A 15,914-nucleotide genomic window follows, 5' to 3' on the forward strand; every position below is an offset into this window, starting at 1 on the left:
ATAATGTATTTTGACAGGTTTCTGTTCTATCTGGCTTAAACTTAGCTAACCACGTGTAGGTTTAGCTTCCCCTATCTTCTCTACTCAATTTAAAATTAAAATTTTAATTTTCTTTTGTTGCCTGTCTTTAGCTTGGCCTCTTCTGGTAAGACTCTGTTTACTCCTTGCATTAAAACATACTCCACATGGTTTATAGAGCAATATTACAGTAGATAATGGAAATATGTGAATTTTTTTTACAGTCTATGGTGTGAACACACAAAAGACACATTTATAATAGGTATGTAAATCTCTCTCTCTCTCTCTAAGTAAAGAGTTAAACTGCACACTCACTCAAATACGTTAAAACACATTAAAAACTTTCCCCATATGGTTTGAATGGTTTGAGTTGTTTCTAATAAATGAGATGATCTAATTATCTCATTTATATCTTATATACATTTTTTCTTAAAATAGCTTACTGATCTGGACTCAAATGTAGGGTATGTGCACTTAATGTGGGTTTAATCATACTCTGTCTTTACCAAGTTCTCTTTAACTTGGATCTCATAAAGGTGTGTTTGCTTTAGCTACTTAAGGAAATACACACACACACACACACACACACACACACACACACACACACACACACACACACACACACACACACACACACACACACACACACACACACACACACACACACACACACACACAGGGACAAGGTCAAATTCACCATGGATGTCCTTTTTAACTTTTTTAATGTTTCATTTTTTAATGTTTCATCAGTGAGCAGGAGCAGTTAAAGAAAAAAAACAGTAAAAGAAGAGTGGCAAACCATAGGGGAGTCATCATAATTCATAAATGGTGTTAATAAATATTTTTTTGTGAACAACAATATTGTCTATATCTTCTATATGGCCCATGGAATTTTAGAAAAGGGATAAATTGTGTTTGTCTTCATAAAATGCTGTGTAGGACACTGTTTTGTAGCTGTATGATGACCAATAGAATAGTACAGCAGATATTTCATCGAGGATCCATATTATTACACGGTACTGCATGTCTAATGGGCTAAATATGGTTAATATCTAAATGTGACTTTATATAAATTCACAAAAACATATTTCACTCAGTCTCCTGTATATAAAAACCTACGGTGAATTGGCCTATAACTGCGGTAGGTCATAGCATCACCTGTCATAACACATAGTTGATCCAGCTATGTGTATTTTTAATTTTTCAATTCACAAAAACAAATAGTCTTCTGTAGGTTGAGTGAAGAGAGTGAAGCCCAACTGAATATCTACAGAAAATTTAATCCGTGGAGATCTACACTGTAACGTTTAAATATTTAAATTAACAAAAAACACAAAATTGTCAAGTCTATGGACGGGTTATTAATGTGTAAGCGTCGATTTAATGATGTTATTTCGGAGTATATCCCTCTACTGGACGCATCAGGAACAACAGGGTCCTAAAACTGCCGGGGCGTAAAACTGCCAGGGGCGTATATCTGCCGGCTCCAGGTCTGCAGCCTCCCCATATAGGTGGAGAGGGGGGAGAGAGCTGTGGAGAGGGGGGAGAGAGCTGTGGAGAGGGGGGAGAGAGCTGTGGAGGGAGGAGGAGCTGTGGGGGGGAGAGAGCTGTGGAGAGGGGGGAGAGAGCTGTGGAGGGAGGAGGAGCTGTGGGGGGGAGAGAGCTGTGGAGAGGGGGGAGAGAGCTGTGGAGAGGGGGGAGAGAGCTGTGGAGGGAGGAGGAGCTGTGGGGGGGGGGAGCTGTGGGGGGGGGAGAGAGCTGTGGAGGGAGGAGGAGCTGTGGGGGGGGGGAGCTGTGGGGGGGGGAGAGAGCTGTGGAGGGAGGAGGAGCTGTGGGGGGGGGGAGCTGTGGGGGGGGGGAGAGAGCTGTGGAGGGAGGAGGAGCTGTGGGGGGGGGGGGAGAGCTGTGGAGGGAGGAGGAGCTGTGGGGGGGGGGAGCTGTGTGGGGGGGGGAGAGAGCTGTGGAGGGAGGAGGAGCTGTGGGGGGGGGGGAGCTGTGGAGGGAGGGGGGGGGGAGAGAGCTGTGGAGGGAGGAGGAGCTGTGGGGGGGGGGGAGCTGTGGGGGGGGGGAGAGCTGTGGAGGGAGGAGGAGCTGTGGGGGGGGGGGGGAGCTGTGGGGGGGGGGGAGCTGTGGAGGGAGGGGGGGGGAGAGAGCTGTGGAGGGAGGGGGGTGGGGGGAGAGAGCTGTGGGGGGGGGGGAGCTGGGGGGGGGGGGAGCTGTGGGGGGGGGGGGGAGAGCTGTGGAGGGAGGAGGAGCTGTGGGGGGGGGGAGCTGTGGGGGGGGGGGAGCTGTGGAGGGAGGGGGGGGGAGAGAGCTGTGGAGGGAGGGGGGTGGGGGGAGAGAGCTGTGGGGGGGGGGGGAGCTGGGGGGGGGGGGAGCTGTGGGGGGGGGGGGGAGAGCTGTGGAGGGAGGAGGAGCTGTGGGGGGGGGGAGCTGTGGGGGGGGGGGAGAGCTGTGGAGGGAGGAGGAGCTGTGGGGGGGGGGGGAGCTGTGGGGGGGGGAGAGAGCTGTGGAGGGAGGAGGAGCTGTGGGGGGGGGGGAGAGCTGTGGAGGGAGGAGGAGCTGTGGGGGGGGGGAGCTGTGGGGGGGGGGGAGAGAGCTGTGGAGGGAGGAGGAGTTGCAATAGCCTACGTGCACAAGCGTCGTGACGAACTTCCGCTATTGTCAGAAGCCGGCATATCAGTTTCCGGTGCGGGATTTTTTTTCCCAAACCACTTCAGTGGAAATCCCGCCCTGCAGCTGATTCTAAAGTTTTCATTGGTCATGTCAATCACTGTACTGATTGCCTACACCAAACACTGATCCCTAAACCTACCCGTCACTGTAACCTAAACCAATGAAATCGGCTGCAGGGCGGGATTTCCGCTGAAGTGGTTTGGGAAAAAAAATCACGCGTTTCCGGTTTACTTGCGCGTCGCCCAAAATGTCTATACTCAATGTCTGCAGGATCTTCCGAAAATTAGCGTCAGCGATATTCATCGCATTGTTGATGCCTGGTCCCCTGCTCCGACAAGCAAGAGGGACAAGGGCTTTAAACTCTACATATCGAGTTATCTGCACAACTACGAGGGTAAGTATTTTAATCTAATGTGGTGTGCCAGTAGAAAGCGGCTAAGCTAATTAGCGACGTGTTCATTTTTAATGTAATGTTAGTATAGAAGCTTGTTTTTCTTAGTTTTTTAAACGCAGACTGTTCGTTAATTTTTGTGATAATTGTAATATCAATTGTATTAACTTGCTCTCCTCTCAGTTTCTAATAAAGATCAGGGAACTGGTGAAATTACTGTCAGGGCATTGTGAGAAACCTCACAGTTTGAGTGTATGGTGAAGCTAGACTTGATAAGACAGCATTTATAGGCTTGTTACTTTAATAACCCGGTGTTCCTGATGTTCCTGGGGATTTAGCAAAGGTAATTCGTGTTTATTATTACTCTTTGAGTAACGTTACGTAATGAAAAGAGTGGCTAAAATTGGCAGGTGAGTTTACCTAGCTGGTCCCCATTCAGGTTACATGCCACTTCATCAATGCTTAATACAACTATACAGGGAAAACCCGTAACGCCAAAGATGGCGGTTGTCTGCACATGTCCCGCCCCTCCCGCTGGAAAGCCAATCGTCTGCTTTTAACAGTCAAGCCGGGAAACATTTAAGCCTATCGTCTGGTTCCACTGACGCATGCGCACAGTTGAGGTTTGCGACATACGTTACTGTTTAAAAAAGGCGGCAGATTTGATATGCAGTGTATGTGTGAGTTGTGTAAATATCAGACATCAGAAGTCTCCCGCAGATTGATAACGGCTCCCTGATGCCCGCAAATTAGTTCAAATCTCCCGGAATCTAGAGCGAGCGAGCAAGAGCGCGCACATACTGTGCTTCAAACTGTGTAGCGCGCGCACGACCGAGCGAGAGAACCCTTGCGCATGCGTAGTACAAGTATAACCTGTGGAGAAAAAAGCGTTTTAAACCTTATTTTGGGGCAAAGTCATCAAACTTTTTCAGCGATTTTTATCATATTTTACTGCTGTTTCTATACATGCAGTTTTTATGTCCCGGTGACCAGTGAAAGTGCAGTTCTGACTGTCTGCCCATTCATTTAGATAGAAACCTGGTCTTGTTAGTCCGAAATAGCTGCCCGGAGGCGTTACCAAGATGGCGGCCGAGTGGCATGACTTGCCTAAAAGGACTTTGTTGTTACTTATTATAACCCGGTGTTCATGTTCCTGGGGACTCGGCTAAGGTTAGTCATGTTTAATGTAACTCAAATCTAATGAAAACAGTTATTGTAGGCAGGTAAGTTTCCATAGCTGGTCCCCTCTGGGTAAAATACATTCTTATTAAAGTTTTCAACTCAGTCATTCGTTTAAGATGCAAGCTTGTGTTATAGGTATTAGGCTATCATGTTTCAAATAAACGATTTGAGATTTTGATCTAATGCAGTTGGCATATTATACAACATAATCTAATCCAATCTAATTTGGTTTGTTTATTTATATATATACACACACACACACACACAAGATTATGTCCTAAACAAATGATTAAACAGTGAACAGTGAACTTATGCAGGTGGTACTGAAAGATTCAATTCCAGTGGAGCTTTGTTACGTCCTGTAGTGTTTTGGGAGGGTTGTTTTTGTTTCCTCTCTCCCTTTCCGCTATTTTCTCACAGGTCCAGTGATTGGATGGTGTTCCTGCCAGTCATCGAGTTCACCAGACACCCCGAGAACCAATCAGAGACTAGTGGGCGCATATAAAGACCCGGATATGATGCGAGCGCGGGAGAGCGTTTTCGTTTCCTCTTTGTTTCGCTCTCTTGCATTTCTGCGGTTATTTGCTCTTGCTTGTTTTTGCTTAGTTTTGTGTGTTAAAGTTTACTCTGTTGGAACTGTACTTTTAGTAACGCTGTTTTACTGCGTTTATGCTGTGATCCGACTCTAGATTTTTCCCTGAGCTTATATTCGATGCATAGTGATGGGACCAGGTTAGTACATCACGTGATTTACATTTCACAACACGTAGAGTAAAATTGTTTAACACACTAGTTTATGAGCGGGTGCTAATCTATGTATTTATGTTTGTTAGATAGTGTAGTTAGTGGCGTCTACGCTGAAGATTTTCTTTCTCTTGTTTTCTTTACTTGAGTTTAGTGTTTGTACTGGGGTTTAGTTAACGTGTTTGTTTTATTTATTTATTTTCTTTAGCACCGCTCTTGACCCTCACTTTGTAATCGTTAATCTTTTATGTTGTATATAATTTGTAAATAGATGTTTGTTGTTCGGAAGTATATTTGATTCACGCTTTATTGTGTTATTGGGTGTCTTTACATCCAACTACTTTACTTACTAAAAGCAAGTACAAATTCAGTTTGGTCTCTGCCTGTTTCTTAAATTATCACATCACATTTCCTCAATAGAGTAAAAATATATTACTTTAAACAACTTTCTATTGAATTTTTTTATTGTATGTTGGGTCTCATAACCTCTAGATGTGGACGTAACAAGCTTATACAACACAGCTGCACATGTGTTGCTGGAGCAGCATTATGCAACCACTGCACTGCAACCACATTTCCAGTCAGCACATTACTCGGAACTGAATGTGCCTGCTGTGCCTCCTGTGCTAAGCTGTACTGAAGGGGAACAGCAGTGGCACAAGCCCAGAACTTTGGTAAGTTTGCACTATAATTATAGACCTGTTGGCTATATTTTCTAACTACTTGTATAACTGTATCCTGAATAACTTGATAGGGTATAAAGCCAGGCCCTGTGGAAAAGATGGCTGTGCTGTTGGCTAAACCTAAGCGTAGAGCAACAACCGAGGGTGTAAGGTAAAGGCTGGATATTGTAGATTTATTATTACAATATGTTACATGTTTGAATTAAAATTTCTGTGGATATGCCACTTCCCACAAAGTTTTATGTTCTACACAGGAGCACACTCTACAAAGGCCTGACTGGAGATTTGCCTGATCTATCCGTCCTTCAGGTGAGTAGGGATATAACAATAGCAAATTTCACTGTTTAGTATGATATATCAACCAAAATTTGTATACCAATATTTCATGATTTTCTTTTTCCTCCCCTTTTAATTAAATGTACTATGGCCCATCGATTATACAAACAAATATTCTGCTTCAAAGAAAAAAAAACTGAAATTGAATATAAATCGTTTAAACAATAAATAAATGTTAAATCAATAGGATAATGTTCTCATAAGGGTCCTTTATTATGAACTTGTATGCCATGCATAGCATACTGTGGATAGAAATTACAGGGAAAGTTACTGGTATGATAATTGTGGTTGTTATATTATATTTAGTGTATTTTAAATAATACATTGTTACTTCCAAGGTGACAGAGGTTTATAAAGATTTCTCTAAAGCTGACGCACCGATGATCTGCAGCTTGGGCATCAGCTGTGAAATTCCCTTGGTCGATTCTGCCCTGGGCAGGGTTCAAGCCGGTAGTCCCTTGTCCTACCAACAACCAGCAATAGCAAAGCGAAACCTGTCCTTCCATGCTGCCCCACCACAACCATCTTTGCCTCTTCAGAATTACCGCCTACAGCCATCCAGTTGTATGTTCATCTGCACTGAACCACAACAGCTTCACCTTAAGAGTCTGGAGGTCACCTGGGACATGGCACACCAATATGAATGTGCTACCAGAGTACAAAGCTCATGTACGGAATGGCATCAGCTGAGGCGGCATAGACTGACTGCCTCACGATTCAGAGAGATCTGCCAGGTTCGGGAAAAGACTGAAGAAGGTCTGGCCTCCCGGATACTGCAAGGGACCCGTCAGACAGCGGCTATGAAGAGGGGGCTTGAATTAGAGGCGGATGCTATCTGTGAATATAGTCAAATAAAAAGGGTCAACCACTACCCCTGTGGTTTGGTCATTCACCCTGACGCTCCTTGGCTGGTGGCGTCTCCAGACGGGATCATCTTTGACCCTTCAGAGCCATGTCCGTTTGGGCTGATTGAGATGAAATGTCCGAATGTTAAAAGCTACGTTGACTGTCCATATTTGAAAATGGAGTGAGGCAAATTGGAGCTAAAAAAACCCCATGCTTATTACTGGCAAGTGCAGGGGCAGATGCTAAATACTGGAATGGATTGGTGTGATTTTGTTGTTTCAGCTGAGGAAGACATACTCATCCAAAGAGTTTACAGAGACAGTGATGTTTTGGATGCAATCAGAAAAAATGTAGATAGGTTTTATTTCTATGTCTATATACAGAAATGTCTAATGCCTAATGTCTAATACTTCAAGAGTTGGTGTTAGTAGTTCGTTTTTAATTAAATGTTGTATGTTCTGTGTGAAATGTGAAAGGTAAAGATGTTTTTATGATTAAGCGCAATAAAAGTATTTCAACACTGAGCACCCCAAGAAAAAGATTAGTCATTTATTACCATTGTACCATGTGATTGTACAGAGCTACAGTGTCAAACACCTTCATCCCTTCTCCTTCAGAGTGAAGTTTTTTCCAACTACAAGTCCCACTGCACCATTAAGGCTATGGTGGGCATGTCCCCTCACGGAGCCCTGACTTTTGTGTCAGCACTCTTTGAGGGTTCCATGAGTGACAGGGAGGTGTTTCGTCAGTCAGGGATTACATCACTCTTAACACCTGACACCTTAACACCTGACATTATTCTCTTTTACTCAGAAGAGTAAAAGAGAATAAACTGTTTGATACCACTATCCCTCTCTCCATTGCAGGGAGCATAAACCAAATCTTCACAGTCGCTTGTCTCCTCTCAAACTACCAAAGTGTACATGTACATACATGTACAAAAATGTTTGTATTTTTGAGAGAATATTGTTTATGCGTGGTTATTGAAAAAGCTAAAACTTAAAGTTTCTGAAATAAGGCCACAAAACACATACTAAATATGTGTCCACAAGACTTTTGACTAATGGGTGTTGTCGCCTAGAGTTTTTTCTTAAAATGATCTGAAAATCATCCTGCCTTATCATTCACATAAAACAATAGATTGGTTTAAATTTAAAAATGACACTTTTTGTTTGGAAAGGCAATATGCGCAGGGGTGTGACCTGCTGTGATTCACACCTGAGAAGACAATGGGCCCGCATAATGAGCGCATAATGAGCTGCATACTAATGACCCTTTCATTCAGGTGTGTCACTGAGCCACAAGAATGCAATGACTATATATATATATATATATATAAATATATATATATGCCTATATAATACAAAATTGGTTCACAGTTCCAATTATTTATTTATTTTTCAAATTGTGCTTGCAAATTGTATAATATCAAATGTAAACATTTCTAGTAATTGTGCAGTTAATTATCATACTGTTTTTACAGAAAGTTTGGGAATATATCCCAAATGTGTCACTAATAAAACACAATACAAATAATTTAAAGAGGAGGCTTATATTGAGCTTTTAAGATTTACCTAAGATTTATTTATATGTAGCCTACATATATTTTTGCTATTTTAATAAAAAGGTTACAATTACATCAACAATTAAAATTTTAACTATATTTCAAATGTAATCTTTCTTTGTATTATATACTAAAGTATACATTTTATCATACATATTTCACAGTTGCGGATTAATTAGTTTGAATATAGCCTACAATCGAACAAACACTATAATAACATCTTAGCAAACAAGCTTATTTGATGTGGCAGTATTTTACAGTAAAAACGACATCTTGTCTTTCATATGTAACATCGTTTTTATGATTAGGACATATAAATGTTAATTTGCAGTTTAATACGTTGCTTATACAAAAATATTTTATTTCAACATATTTCAGTCGATTTTTACTCATCTCAGTATTGGAATATAGTTAGGTAAAAGCTGTTCATTCATTCACACACAAAACGCGATTCATATTCAAATAGGCTTTTTGTTTACAGACACTATTTCATATCATAAGGCCTATCCTGTCATCGGGACCATGACGGGTTGCTCGATGTCTTCATCAGGCCCCGGCAGGTCCGGTTCTGGACTTGGTGGTCGAGATCGGCGCTCCCAAACACCGGCCCGTGACACCTTAGTGTAGTTATTCCACTCAAATAACGATGGAACACAGCCTACTGTTAAAACCCGTCTAGCCTTAGCAGTAGTGTGGATGTCATTCTCGTGGAAATGTCGGCTGCATACCTTGGTATGGGTGGCCACCGAAAATCATGCCCTCCTTATTTTTGTGCAGCCACTGCGCACGAAGGTTGGTGTCCTTCGGGAAACAGTGGAAGCTCAACTGGGTATTATATCGACTTGAAGCAGAGCAAAGTGGCACACAGCAGTGCTCTTTAGATCCACCAACAGTTCTTTGAAATTTAGATGCGTCACGCACATTATATATTTTCTTTCGTACAACAGCAGCACTCATCTTGTTTGTTTACAGCGGATGCGGATGAAGACAGGAAGTAAACCGGAAACTGATATGCCGGCTTCTGACAATAGCGGAAGTTCGTCACGACGCTTGTGCACGTAGGCTATTCTGAAACCGAGGCAACCATTTTCTACGCATTGCTGCTGTTTGAAATTAAGGCCGTAAACAAGAATTTCCAGTTGGAGACTGGGGACAGCCTCGCTGCATTCTGAGACGTTAACCGGCTCTACATTTCAATCATGAGACGCATGATCAAGCCTAGCGTTTTCCGCATGAATAATGAAAAACAACTCAGACACTGGTGGAATTTAGGTCCAATTCTCTATCTCTCACCTGCACACACTGACTTGGGGACCACATTCAGCCAGAAGCTGGAAGCAAGCACCTTGTCCCCTGAAATGAAGCTACTGGTCCAAACACGTTGCGCAGACTTTTTGAAAGAACTCCTGGTCCGATACAAAATGCGCCTGCCTGCATCCATGGAGCTGCTCGCGAAGCTGGAGCTCCTATGTCCTGCTGCCGTGATGTCCTACAAGCCAACAGACTGACAGCTGCCTAGGGAGTTTTTTTCTGGCTCTCTCGATTTTCTTGAGACTCAGTTGAGAAATGTTGCCTCAGCAGGTTTTTCTCCCAACCTGGCCATACGCCTTATTCAGCCTGCCACCATTTTGATTCCAGAACAAGGCTGTGAGGGATAGAGCGTTTACATGGCGTACTGTTGTGTACCGGGATGTTGGTCATTCTGCCGTCAAAATAAAGAAAATACATCCTTTCACAGATTTCCACAGGAAAAAGAACTTCGGAAAACATGGATTGTTAAAATTAGACGCGGCATTGGACCTAATTTTCAGGTAAAAGTGCTGCATTGTTTATATAATATCAGTTTTTCAAGAACAATGACTGGGATCAGGAAGCTAAAAGAAGGTTCAGTCCCGTCAGTGTTTACCTGGGCTCGACAATCATGTGAACGGACATCCATGCGATCGTAAGTAGATAAGATATGTTTTACAAAAGATATTATATAGCAAAAGTTGTTTAATAATTAATATGGGACCAAGTTTAGGTCTGTAATCCAAGATTTGCAACAGTTTAAGTTGTGGCCTTACAGTTAAGGAGGGTTAAGGTCATATTGCTGGTTCATAATTTAAAATCAATGTGATAGCTTATTGTACGCATTGTCAGTGGTAAAACCCTGTTTGAAATCTCATAATCATGTACAAGATGTTATTATTTTGTTAGGAATTAATTCTGTTTCTGTTCGGCTCTAGACATGGAAAATGTAATTTAGAGGAAGAACATGAGAAAGATGGAAGGTGAGCAGAAATGGGGGAAATGAGTGAATACTGTTTAAATAAGTGGTTTTAAATGAACATGTAAATGCATTTCTCTTGATCAGTTTTGTGTCAGTAAACTTGATATGTAAGCAGTATATTTCAAATAAAGACAAACAATTAAGTCATGTATGTAATGTTTTTCGCCGTAAACCTAGTCTCAGACTAAAATGCATGTTTGAACTGATTTAAATAAAAGTATCTCTTAAAATAGGTCAGTGCCATTGTTTTGTCTCAATATGCACGGCAGTGGTGTTTTTTTTTCTAAGGCACGTTTATAAAAGATACTTAATTGTCCTAATTGAACTAAGGCCTAATCCTGCTAATCTAAACCCTGTCTGTGAACCCGGGCCATTATATGTATGGGTCTTCTTAATGTTCTCTTCTATTCTCTGCAGTTCTAATGATGGACCAAGCAATGAAGAATAGTGAGCTCAAATTTATCCTAGAAAATTAAAGTGTAGATACATGCATCAAGTGAGCAATAATCTGGACATATATATAGGAGCAACTAGTGGCGGCACGGGAGTACATTTCTCGTCTATCTGCTGAGAATGAAATGCTCAAAAACCAACAGTTTGGTATACAACATATTCAGCGTAATCAAAAACGTGTCCAGTTTCACACAGGATTCCCTGACTATAGCCCTATTCGCACGGGATAAGTATTACCTGGTGACCTCTAGTCATTTGTAATAATTGCGGAGGTTGTCTGTGATCTTAATCCCGTGCGAATCGGCCATGTCTGTAATTTGTAAAGTAAAAATTCCCCCGCAAATGACCTACCATATTTCGCCGAATACCGAGGTCCTGTGATAATATTAGTCCCGTGCGAATAGGCATCTCTGTGATTTGGCGGGTCATTTATAATTTTTTCAATGTTTTTGTTTCCTGTGCGCTTTTTTAACCATCTTTCACGAAGAATAGAGGCTGCGTTGGAGTGTTTTGATAGTATTTTGGGTGCTGGGTCATATCGCTATACACCATACAACTATACAATTTGCAGAAAGAGAAAGCTGAAAACCATCAGAAGAGCAAAAACAAAAAGAATGATTAGATCGAGATGAATGACATGTATAGCAGCATACGGTAAGGACAATTCTTCTGTTTATGATATTTCATACAGCTAGACATATAATAACGACAAGACATTTCCAAGCAATAGCCTAATGATATCCTATCCGGGAGATAAGTCAGTAAATTCGAGTAAAATCACAGGCTTCGCTTATCCCGTGCGAATCCCACACGAAATTCAGATGTGGGTGGGTAATTTCAAATTCACACGAGGTCCCCAGATAATACTAATCCCGTGCGAATAGGGCTTATGACAGTGATCTTAGACTGTAGGCCTACTGAAATTCGAGACCAAACAGCCAGCTCAAAGGTACTGAACTCCGAAACGTATTCACACTACAAAGGCACAACAACACTCAAGTCTCTGGTTGGAATTTCACCAAATGGAGGCATAACTTTTGTAAGCAGTCTTTACACAGGATGCATTTCTGATAAAGAGATAAAGTCATCTGGCATTCTAGATCTTCTTCAAGAGGGCGATGCAGTGATGGTGGACAAAGGGTTTTTAATCAAAGACCCACTGGATGAAATCGAAGGTCAGACACTAGTGATGTTACATTAGACACTGAAGCTTCAAAGCGCGTATCGAGTTCGCGGCGCAATTTCTCATGAAGCTCGTGCCGGAGGCGCACGTAATGTTCAGAGAAATACGTGATCAACAAGAAATTAATTCTCACTTTCTTTCCAGTCACGCGAATGCTTCACTTTGCGTGTCGCAATGTTTGAACCCAGACCACTACTCTACCCATACGATACGATAGCACACGTACGTCTGCAAGATGTCTGTTAAAGATCACTTCATCTGGAAAGCATCTGCTGTTTACTAACATCTGATAGACATCTTTAAGATGTCAGTTTAACATACATTCTAAATCATTACATCTTAAAGACATCTTCTTAACGTCTATTTGACATCTAACAGGAAACGTCCTATAGACGTATTGCAGACGAGCAAACACTCTAAATAATACGTCTTCCAGATGTAAACACGCACATCAAATAGACGTCTCCGTGATGTACGTGTGCTATCAGGGTACAGGTTTGTGGAAGTTTAAAGACCCACTCCAATGCAAATAATGTTTTTCTAGGTGTTAACATGTTCTTGTGGCATTTTTTTGATGTTAGAGGACATATCTTGAGAAAAATAAGCTCAAAGTTGTATTTCTGAGTATTTCTACATTTAAATGGCTGTGAATCAGTAGCAGACGCTAAAATGCCGGCTAAAATAGACTGGAGTTGTGACGTAGTAACTCCACTGGGCGTCTCCACACGCGACGTCTTGGAGTGAAATAATGATCGGTGATAACTTTGATTAACTTCGGATAATAAAACTGTTGCCCCACCGGTATTGGGGGTGTAAGCTAGCGGGAGAGACAGAGCTCTCAGCAACGGGCAGGGGGAGGGGCGTCTCCGTGCCAACGGCTCCGCCCACAACGCAGAGGCGAATTGCTAATGAGCAACTGCCGCTCTGCTGAAGCGAAGTCCCAGAAAACGGCACAGGTTTTGTGATTTTGGCTAAAAATGGCATAATCATAATTTAAAGACCACTGGGAATGTTTAAAAATAGCTCAAAATATGATCGGAGTGGGACTTTAAGTCCATTTACTAACATTTATATAAACATATATAAATAAGCCTATAGCCTATGTTACATGATCATATATTCTGACACATAAACAGCATAGAAATCAAAAAATAATTAGACCAACATTTACTTGCATCAAGCGCACTCTGTTGGTATTTTTATAATTAGTATTAATATAATTATTACATGTAATTTATTGCCACACTTTAATTTGTGAATTATTATCAGAAAACTGAACATTTAGCGTTGTCAGGCTTTTATTTGTGCTTAAAGGATAAAACAACGGCTCTGTGCGCTGCTCATAAACACGGCTGCTGTAACTTTGACCTGCCACAAGATGGCGCTGTTTTACATTTACATTTAGTCCTTTCAGACACTTTTATCCAAAGCGACTTACAACTGAGGACTAAAGCAAGCGAGTCATTGGTAGTACCCCAGAGTGCAGTCTGGACGATGGGGCGGGGCGACACGTGTTGCTCCGCCCACCCCCAATTTAATTGGTTTATAATACCGCAATCTTATTGGTGTAAACGATTCAGGTCTGAGCATGCGCATTCCTTAATGTACGATTTTGTGAATGATTTGGCCGTATCAAAGAAATGAAGAGTTTGGTTCCAAAAAGCGATAAACGCCATTTTGAAAAAAAAATTAGTTACTGCAAAAATCAGTATTGTATCTGGTTGGTATTGAAAAGTCAATGTTTAATTTTAAGTAAAATGCGATATCCGCCATGTTATTCTGTCATGTTTTCTCCCTTTCTTTCCAAACTGCGACAAACGCCAGTCTCCCTTCTCTGCAGAATGCGATATATCCGCTCTCAACCAATCACAAGGCACCATTCCACGCAATGTAAACAGTCACGGAAGCGCTTTAAATACACCCGGCTTCCTAGTTTTCTTATCGATTTTGTACTTTTCGATTAACAAACAAACAAAAAAATGAATAATTTTGAGGCATTGATGAACCTGTGGTTGTTTCTGCGGTGGGTAAGAAACGCAAGGCATCGAAATCGAATCATTTACGTGAGGAGATTAAGAAGATGAGGCACTCGGGAGGAGGAAAAATGTTTTCAATCTTCTTTACAGTTCTTAATAAAAATATTATACTAATAAACTTACGTTGTTGTGTATTTTCAACAGTTTCAATATGAAAAAAAAAAACTTTTATATTGATTCAATGGATTAATTGCATTTTGATTTTTTTTTTTTTAAATGGATTTATTGCATTTTGGGAAAAAAAATAATCCGTTTTTATAATAAATCTTTGAAAATCAAAACCTGGATTTTAATTTTTTTTGTTATTATGACCTACAAATGCTATGTGAAAGTTTGAAACAGAAAATAGTGGTTTTCATCTTTCCACTTTCTTGGTAAAGAAAACACATTTTTACTCAAATTAATCTAAATGGATTTATTGCGTTTTGGAACCAAACTCTTCAAATATTAAATGCTAACTTTAATCGTATCTTATTATCAGTTTACCATGGTAATTTTTGTTAATATCTATTGGCTAATACTTTATTATACTTAAGACACAGTATAGATTAAGTTATTGTTTAAAAACGAACGCTTGGTGACGTTGCTTGTACTTCAGGGAGATGTTTTACATTAGATTAGTGCGTCATTCACTTGGCTTCTTCATATTTCTATCAGGATCGGTGGGATCAGTGTAGTATCCTCAGGACTAATCAATACACAGCAGACATCGAGGTAGCTTTATCTGGGAGTTTACTGAACACCGGACATCCATACAAACAGTACCAGCCAGTACAACGCATAAAGGCCTGTTCACACCGGGACGAATTTCGCGCGCGTTATTCGCCGACGTTTAACGCCTCGTGACTAAACAAAGGGCGCCAATGTGAGTGTTCACACCAACGCGTAAAACGCCACGCGTAAAAGCGTCATTTTTTTAAAAACGCCTCGGGTTCGTTTTTTTGGTTTGACGCGCCGCGTCAAAAACTATCCGACCAATGAGATTGGCGCTTTTGCTCACGTGTCTGGAGCTTCTGAAGTTACAGTAAAACACAACTTGGGGGCGCTCAAACACAAAACGGTCTTGCCGAGCACACATACGTAATGGCGAAGAAGATATACAGCGTCTACACTCTGCCGGGAAGAAATAAGACGAGGAAGATGTAAGGCTAGATGAGTAGAGCTGCTGGTCTTGTTGGTGTCTTTATAAAGAGACACCAACGACAATAAAGAACCATATAACAAACGCGACAAACTTGCTCTCTTCTTCTGAGTGACAAGCGAGTGTCAGAAGCGTAGTTGCGCAGCGCCACTTTGTGGACCGGGGTATTTCTGTTTTACATTAAGCGCCATCTAATGTCAGGGAATGAATTTGCGTGTTCACTCGGCTCATCGTCAGCGAAAATCGCTTGGGTGTGAACACAAAAAACGCGTTGAAAAACGCTGACGAATAACGCGAGCCGATATTCGTCCCGGTGTGTACAGGCCTTAAGCCTGCAGATTCTTCCTCGGCTATATACCCCCATACTCCTTTGACTGAGCTACTACTGC

This window comes from Rhinichthys klamathensis, unplaced genomic scaffold, assembly GCF_029890125.1.
Source record: "Rhinichthys klamathensis goyatoka isolate OS25496 unplaced genomic scaffold, OSU_Roscu_1.1 h1tg000011l_1, whole genome shotgun sequence".
Classification (NCBI taxonomy): Eukaryota; Metazoa; Chordata; class Actinopteri; order Cypriniformes; family Leuciscidae; genus Rhinichthys; species Rhinichthys klamathensis.